We start from the raw sequence: 9,008 nt of genomic DNA, 5'->3' as shown, positions 1-9,008 counted from the left end.
CAGTCTCCTGTGATGGACACAGAAAACATTCAACAAAATGTAAACCCAGCCCTTGGGCAGGCGCACTTTGAGCTTAGCCCCTGACTCATCCCTGTGCACATGGATGATGGAGTTGACTCATGCAGTGAGGACAGTTACCTTGACCTCCTTGAAATATCAAAATCTCCACCCAAGGAGGAGCACAAACCTCACTTACAAAAGACACAAAGTATGTATAGAGGTGACTCCTCAGGCACATGTGCCACCTTATGTCCAGTTCCACAGAAGATGACAAGGCTCCACTTCCTAAATATCCACTGAATCTGAAATAAAAGGAAACATTCCCTCCCCCCCCCCCAAACAGACACACACACCCTTGATCTGTGAGTGTCTTAATTGGACGGTATTCCTCCTGATCTCACTGTTAGCTGGAAATCAGTTTTCCTCTGTGTGACAGCCCCTCTTGCAGTACTTTCATCTCGGACTCTTATTACATGTGAGGGTTTTCAGACACACAAATGTGTCATCATGTGATTCTGGGTTTCTCTTTCTGAAACTATAAAGCAATAAATAAAAGGGTATTTCTGTGACCAGAGTGTGGGGTAAAATAAAAACTTCTTTGCCTCTTTTTCTCTTACATTTTCTATCATCTTTTGCTGTTTTCTCTCCACCTGGTGATGAGACTCTTTCAGTGGCAGAACTTCAAGGGGACAGATGATTCTTTCTACTTAAGGAAATTCCCATATGTTAGCAACTCTAAAGACAGCTGCGTTAGCCTTTCCTAATTCCTACTAAATTCTCACTTGACCAACCTTCACTCAGAGGTAGGTATGTCTCTATGCCCTTATTCGGCAGGAAGAAGTTACAGAAGATGAGACTTTCTATCTTTAACAACCTTAAACATGTAAGGGTCAAGGGGGAAATGACGAGGTACATAAAGTCAAGAGACATGGAGCCTCAATTAAATCTCCTTACACCTTGCAGCTCAACGATACACACCTGAGACATGCAAACGTGCCCTTCCTCGAGGAACACATAGCTGCTCTAGGGCCTTAATGTTTATTTTGTTATAAAATCCTTCAGACAGGCAGAGTATGACATTCCGTTAGCACTGGGTGCACAGTGGCAGGAAACTCATTTCAAGCTATATTTCGTTTGCCTTTGTTCTCCTCATCAAAAACTACAAGCAAAAAGCAACTCTGAAGAAAGAAATTTCCAGGTGAATGTGATGGTTTCTCAACAGTGCTCAGTAAATCTAAGAGCTTTGGGAACAATGTAGGGGAAGATCACCGTCATGGGGGGGGACATCTGGCAGAGACACCGAGCCAATTCAAGTAGGGAACATGAACTATACTAAAGCAAGTTGCTATTACTGTCGAAGACACACCACAGGACACATAATCAGTCGAGTGTTCTGCTCAATCAGGTTATCAATCTAATGACGAGAATACAGTGCATTTATACAAAGTTCCATCACATATCATGTCAGCAGAACCTGCTTTGAGGCAAACAGGTTTGAGCAATGGATTGTAGAGGGGCCCACAGGGACCACCTGGCTGAACAGACGCAGGCCAGCAGGGGACCCCCCTCAAAATATCTACAGGCCCTAACTAACTAACTAACTAACAGCTACTTACAACCAGGCAGAATTACCAAATAAGGGCAAATTCCTTAAGTCGCCATACCTCCTCATCTTCCCCCTGCAAATTCAGCCCCAACTCACTGCCTCCGGGCAGCAGCCTCTCCTCTGCTGTCCTGCCCCCACTCCCTTGAGGGTTCTTCAGAAATCTAGGGTCTTATTCTGCCACAGGTGAATTCTGTTCCCCGCCTATGCCCTTGGCGTCCTCAGGATCATCAACCCGTATTTGGGAGCCCCTATCTCAATGGAGGAAATGCCACATGGAGACACCTGTTTCCATGTCCTGTCATGTCTAGTATGTTTTAAACAGAGTATCTTTTTCACAGTTTAAAAAGAAAGACCACCACCCCCAACCCTGCTTTCTTAACGTTCCAAATTCTTCTGGGCCTCATATCCGCCCTGTGTATTTTTGCATTTATTTCTTGCTGCAAAAAGGTGGTTTTATTATACCAGGAGGAGAGGACGTGTCGGCACCAGGGGCCACAATGGGGTTGTCAAGAGTGACTGGTCACATACGGGGCAGCTGGGAGAGAGAAAGGCAAAACGGGAGCCACCAGAAGGACTCTCATATGCTTAAGAGGCTTCCTGAGATACGGGAGGCCTTGCATTTTTCATTTTCTTCTTTTCTGGTCTAAGGAGAAATACTGAAGAACAGTTCTCCTTGAGTGAAATCCCAGGACCAGAACCCATGGACAACATGAATCCTGGACTCAACGCCTCCCCCTTGGGATATGTCCTAAAGGGAATGTTTGCAATACATTCAGGACTTCATTTCTAAAGACCTAACCTTGAATATCATTTCTGAGAAGGTTTGAAAACAGGTGAAAACATGAGGTAGAAACATCACAGATACAGAAATCCACATTTGTGATTTCGAAATCCACCCTAGTGGAGGGGGGAAGAGGACACGGCCTCCAAGCTGGCACACCAAGCTTACCTGAGAGCTGTCCATTTCTTCTTCTGTCCACTCGCCCTGCAGATTTGGTTCTCAGTCGGAATTTGTGGAGAAATCACAGCTGTATCAGGAGAAAATGGCCTTAAAGGCACCAAGAGAACTTCTCACCAGAAACGTGCTCACTGGCCGGTAGGACTTTCAAATACAGAAGAGCCCAGCTTCCTAGTTTGATGGAGTCGCGCTCCAGCCGGTCCAGGGGTCCCTGAAGGATGGATGGTGTTTGGGAGACAGGGATGAGAGAGCCATAAGATTGTTCTGATCATCAGGCAGGCAGCTCTGCACTGGCTGAGGCTCAGCTTTATGCATTTAAAATGTAAAAATTAAACTGGCTTTTTTCTTATGGCTTCCTCTATGGCCATGGAGAAGGAAGGAGAAAGTGGGATGGGACTTATGACGTAATACATGCTATCGTGACAACTGTGTGTTTCTAATGAGGAGGAAGATTTACCTGAATGTTCAAAAGACCAACAAAATAATTAATGTGAATAGTTGAAAAAGGGAGGGGAAGGAAACAATTTCATTTCAATGTTTGTTTACTTTTGAGAGAGATGGAGAGCAAGCAGGTGAGGGGCAGAGATAGAGGGAGAGACAGAATCTGAAGCAGGCTCCAGGCTCAGTGCTGTCAGCAGGGAGCCCCAGGCAGGGCTCGAACTCCCAGATGGTGAGATCATGACTTGAGCCAAAGTTGGATGCTCAGCTGACTTAGCCACCCAGGCTCCCCAACGTTTTGGTTTCAAATGCAGGGGCAAAATGAATTACATTGGGTCAATTAAAAAATTAGATACTAAGAAAGACAAGGTAGATAAACATAAAATATTCAAGGTCCACAGAACAAAAAAGAGTGTTTCCCAAAAAGCATTAATTTAACACCCGTAAGCAATGAACTCGGTGCCAAGTGCTGGGAATACACAGACGGAGAACGCAGGTTTGCCGAGACCAGACTGGCAGAACACCAAGGGATCCTCCTTCCAAGACACAAAGGGCCACACACCCTGCAACAGAAGCTGCTCCCCGCCGAGGGAGTTCTTGAACGTGAGGTCTTGTGTAATCTGCTGCGTCTCTTTCTGGGGTGTCGTCTGTGTTCCAGGGAAGCTGTGATCCACACAGGATGATAAAAGATGTACAAGCTGTATTACCAGACCTATGAAGCACACAGTGAAGAGTGACATGCACGTGTTACTGCCGCTCAGCATCTGGTCGGGGAAAATGGTCAGGGACCCCAATGGCAGTCAGCAATTCTAAAGGGGTCTCGCGACACTCATCCTGGGTGTTACACCTGTCCTTTTTTAAAAATGTGTATTTATTTTTGTGTGTGTGAGAGAGAGTGCGAGGGAAGTGGGGCAGAGAGAGAGAGACATAGAATTTGAAGCAGGCTCCAGGCTCGGAGCTGTCAGCACAGAGTCCAGCATGGGGCTCGAACTCAGAGTTGTGAGATCATGACCTGAGCAGAAATCAGACGCCCAAACAACCCGAGACTTTAGAACAGGTAGGGGTTGGTGGATCCCGCCTGTTAGCCCTGGCGACAAGGGAGGACTGGGTCCCCCTTGTCGATCTGAAGAGGCGGAGCGGGTTGGACTCGCACCACGGGGTAAAGCCGTCGTCTCACTTTCGGTTTTGCCTCCATTGGCCAGGACGATTGATTCCTGTGTTCTGTGTCTTAACTCTGTCTTTTGTGTTGTTCTATCTCGTTTGGACGGAAGTTATGGGACAGACTCAATCCACTCCCTTGACTTTAGTCTTGGACCATTTCAAGGATGTCAGAGAGAGAGCTGACAGATTAGGGCTTTAAAAAAAGGGGGGGGGGAAGATCTTTGTTTTTTGCACGAGAAAATGGCCAATCTACAACGTTGGATGGCCAGAAGATGGGACCTTTGACCTCCCCACCCTAGTTAAAACCTTTTCTTCCTTCTAGGATCCTAGCGGCCAATAAATTACCGCTTCCCGGGAAACTGAAAATATTAAAGCCCTTGGCCCCGTCCGCCACCTTAAGGGCCGCCTCCCTCTGGTCCAGAGCGTCAATCCTGTCTTTACCTCAAGGTCCCCCCCTTGAATGCATATTAAATAACTTCTCCAGTTTCAGGAAAAGAGGAAAACATTATGGCTTTAACCTAAAGCCATCCTAACTGCGGACATACTGCCACCTGGAATGGCCGATATTCTCTGGGATTGACTAGCCCCAGAGAGCTCCTATCATCTTAAGTTGCCTCCTCTGGCTTCCCCTCCCACTCTCTGTTTCTGCACCTACTTGGGTGTGATATGCCTCATTGCCTCCTCCCACCCTCGGGGGCTAGAGGCAAAGTGCACTTCCATAGTCATCTAGGTTTTGGGAGCCAGGGAGACACTCTTGTCTTTCCTGCCACCCGGAAAAGGGCGCCAGTAGTCTGTGAGAGTCACCTGTTTGAACCTCCAGAGGTAAGCTAGTTTATCATCAAAATTTTAAATGCACATGTGCTTTTGTCTGGGGTATTAAGTGGAAGCCTGGACACATGACTTCCCACTCAGGGCCACACTGAGACGTCGGTCGGCCCTTTAGTAAATCTGTAAATATCTGTTTTGTGACCACTTCTGTTTTGTCCAGTTGTTATGTCATTGTTTTTGGTCTTGTCTGTGGAAATTCTATGGGAGGAAATATAATAACCTCTGGTGTGTATGTGAGTGTGAATGTGCGGCTCGGTCTGGCTCGCCTGCTGCGTTCGATTATGTGGCTCCACTGGTGGGCGCCCTTAAGGTCCCCAAAAGCGTAGAGTCTGAGTGGGCCCATCTGTGATTCCGTGATGAACGGCATACAGTCTATGGAAGCATCGGAATAGTTTCTGATGGTAAGTCACAAAGCTGAGACCGCTATGGCTAAGCGTCACCTAAGTTCCTTCGGGACACGGCCAGATGGGCATCTGACTGGGCTCCTCATTATAGGGGGCACCCTTACCCCTTTGTCTGTCTTTGCGACACCACCTCACGTGAACATTATGGGGTTGGGACTGTGTAAAGAAGGAGACCTTATTGGTCTGGCTGAGATAAAATCATACTGAAGGGGACGCTGACTCTCTCTGTTCCTCTGCCTTGTAGATGTGAGGGCTTCTCCCTCATTCATTTCCCAGGTTAATGGCTGTAATTGGAGAAAAATTTTAAACTGGAAGCTCTCCTCTGGCCCCCTTGGGCGCCTCTGCTCTTGCCCTCCCTTCCCCCATTCTTTTTCCGCACCGCCTGGGTGGGGCAGGGCCGGCCTGCATAACTGACTCACGCTATTCAAAGGTACACAGCCCCATTGCCCCGGAGCAAGCAGAGGACCAAAGAGGCTACCTTAGGTCCCATCCTTATTGCAGCCGTATAGCTGCCAGACTGAGGGTTGCCTCTCCTTCCTGAGCACCCTGAATACTCTAAAGATTTAGCCCACATCCACTGGGTGGGGAGAGGCCAATTTGCGTAAGTTACCTCTCACAGCTTCAGGCAACATCAGCTCCTCCCTCTGCCCTAGGTGATAAGAAACAAAAGACCACAAAAGTCAGATTTTTGCACCAAATTTCCAGGTCAAAATTAACTATGAGGAATGAAAGTGTCATACATAGACTCAAGTAAAACTTACTCAGTGTTTAAGTTTGTTGGTTTGAGATAAAAACAAACATATTCTATCTGGATTTGCCAAAAGTCAAATAGGTTCCTGTTATCTCTGCTCCAATCTGCTAACAAATATGACTTAAAAAGATGGTTAATTTGGTCTCAGTATTCATGAGTAATTGTTAAAATTGTTTTAAAAGTTCTTGGTAACCTAAAATGTTATAAAGTTTTGCTTACATAATAAATTGAGATTATATTCATTGGCTGTCTAACGAGATAAAAAAGCTAAAGCACCAATCACTAGTTGTGGTTTGTGCTTTTGACTTGTGGCAAAACAACTGCGGATATTTAAAACTGTTAAAAACTTGCTTTGTGCTTAATTGGTTCATAAAATTATCATCTAAGAAAAGTTCTGGTAAAACATCTTTCAGCTGGTTACTAAGGTCTCAATTGGAGACTAAGGTTTCTAAGAGTTAAAATTCTGCTAAGTGTACTTGAGACTGAAGGAAAATAAGAAAAACAACCCTATATGCAGGAAATTAAGGATATGTAAGAAAGATATAAGAAATGAAAGTACATTTTTGTTGAGGGCAAAAGAAAGTAATCTGTCCTAAATGAGACTGGTTGTTTGGAGAGAAATGGCTTTGGGGCAAAGTTTAGAGGCAAAGGAAAGTTGCAGAAGGTTCCTGTAAGGAAATCATTGAAAAGAAATTTTATGTGTGAGGTTGAGATTAATGGAATTTTAAAGGTATGTTGGTATAGGGTTGAAATTCTGCTTTTCTCTCCCTTCAAAAGACAAGTTTTTCCAGATTGTTGATCTGCTCTTAAGACTATGTAAATGAAAGGTTTCTTTTCAGTTTGTCCAGGAGGCCAAAGCTTTAGATCTTATCTTTATTAGGTCAAAGGATTGCTTAGTTAAAACTTGTCTGAGGTTGGAGTTAGTTAGATTTTGCTATGCATTCGCCTTTGGAATCTTTTATTGCCACTTTGGTTTAGTAAATGGAGTTTTGAGATTTGTAATAACCTGTAATTCTAATTAGAATACGTTTATAATTTCCTAAGGTTTTTTAACAAATTTCCCTGTATTCAAATGGTACAGAAGTCTTTGACCAATTAGGCCCTTTTATTTTATTTAGGATTTAGGAAAAAACACTGTTGTAAATGATACACCTGAGGTTGTATAGCCTGGGTAAAGGCTGCAACTGCTCAAATACATCTGCAGTTCCTGAAGTTTTAATGTTTTGGTATAAGATCATTACTTAATATTCGGATTACTAAAGGTGTTGAGAGTCACTAAATTTCTTTGTCAAAGTGCATCATAATGAACTCTCCTCAGATTTTTAGATTTTGTCCCAGAACGTGTTTCTTCCTCAGGGAAAGTTATAAAAGAACTTTGGGGACGAACGCAGTCTTTGACATCTTTAAGACTAAGACTAAAATGGGTAGAAACCTCGAGCTAAAAGCTGCATTCAAGCTAAACAAAATGAGGAACATAGGACCAAACGGACTGATAAAAATAATAGTTTTGTGACTCTTGTGGGAAACGTTGTTGTTCCTTTAATGTTCGTTTATCCAGATTAAGAAACTGTCTCTTAAGAAATCTATGATATACAGAAATGTCCTAAGGTATTTGTTTGTAGTCAAATGCTCTACCACTGAGCTATATCCCCACGCCATAAAGTATTTGTTTGTAACCTGAAGCATTTATCTTTTCTCTTTTACTTAAAGAGTCTGAAATTCAAAAACTCACAGTAAGTATTCTTTCATGGCAATTCCAATTGTTTGCATCAGTTCAATAAGAATCTGTTCATTTCATAGTAAGACGCCATCAGAAATACTGCGTATTTTACCAAAGCGTTGACTGGAATGTCCTATTTGAGAGCCACGCGTAGGCTCAGATATGACCTGACAGCTGTAAGGAGCTAAGGGTGACTTTATGGAACATGGAGCCGTCCAGCCTCGCGGACATGCTGGCTGGACACCTTGCTCAACGAGTTCCCAGCAGCCCCCCAGGTGAGTCATACTAAGAACTTTTCTTGAAGGGTTACTGCACGCCAGGCAGGGAACAAAGTGCTCTGATATGTATTACTTTATTTACTTCTTACACGAATACCATAGTAGGTCCTATTATTATCCCTATGTTACAGATTAAAAAAAAACTTGAGTCTTAAAGGGGATAGGGAATTTGCCCAATGTGACACAGCCACTCTGTGTCAGAGCCATGACCAAACCCAGGCCATCTGACCTGGCAACATCAGCTGCCCCCTGAAAGAGTGATGCCTACTTCTAGATATTTATTGAATGAGAAACCTTCTTCTCTGCTAGGGAGAAAAATATTAAGTCAAGAAAACTGAACAGGACATCCATTCTTCCACATTAATAAGTGACTGAAGCTCCCGTTGACTGTTTTTTAAAAGATTTATTTGGGGAGGGTCGCCTGGGTGGCTTAGGTGTTTATGCCACTCAGCTCAGCTTATGATCTCATGGTTTGGGAATTCGAGCCCTGTGTCCAACTCTGAGTCAGGCTCTGTGCTGACAGCTCAGGGCCTGACCTCTGCTCCAGATTCTGTGTCTCCCCCTCTCTCTCTCTCTCAAAAATAAAATAAAACATTAAAAATAAAAAAATGTATCTGGCTGGAGAGGACAAGCTGGGAAGGGGCGAACAGCGGGGACGACAGAGGGGGACAGGATCTGAAGCAGGCTCTGCAGAGACAGACTGATAGCAGGGACCCCGATGTGGGCCTGGAACTCACAAACTGTGAGATCATGACCTGATCAACTGAGCCACCCAGGGGCCTCAACCAACTGAGCCACCCAGGGGCCGCCTAACTAAGTAAAGATTTTGGCTGAATTATTTTTCTTTTTCTGAAAGAAAATGAA

This window comes from Suricata suricatta, chromosome 7 (assembly GCF_006229205.1).
Source record: "Suricata suricatta isolate VVHF042 chromosome 7, meerkat_22Aug2017_6uvM2_HiC, whole genome shotgun sequence".
NCBI lineage: Eukaryota > Metazoa > Chordata > Mammalia > Carnivora > Herpestidae > Suricata > Suricata suricatta.
The sequence above is the reverse complement of the archived record's forward strand: the minus strand, read 5'-3'. Positions refer to the sequence as shown.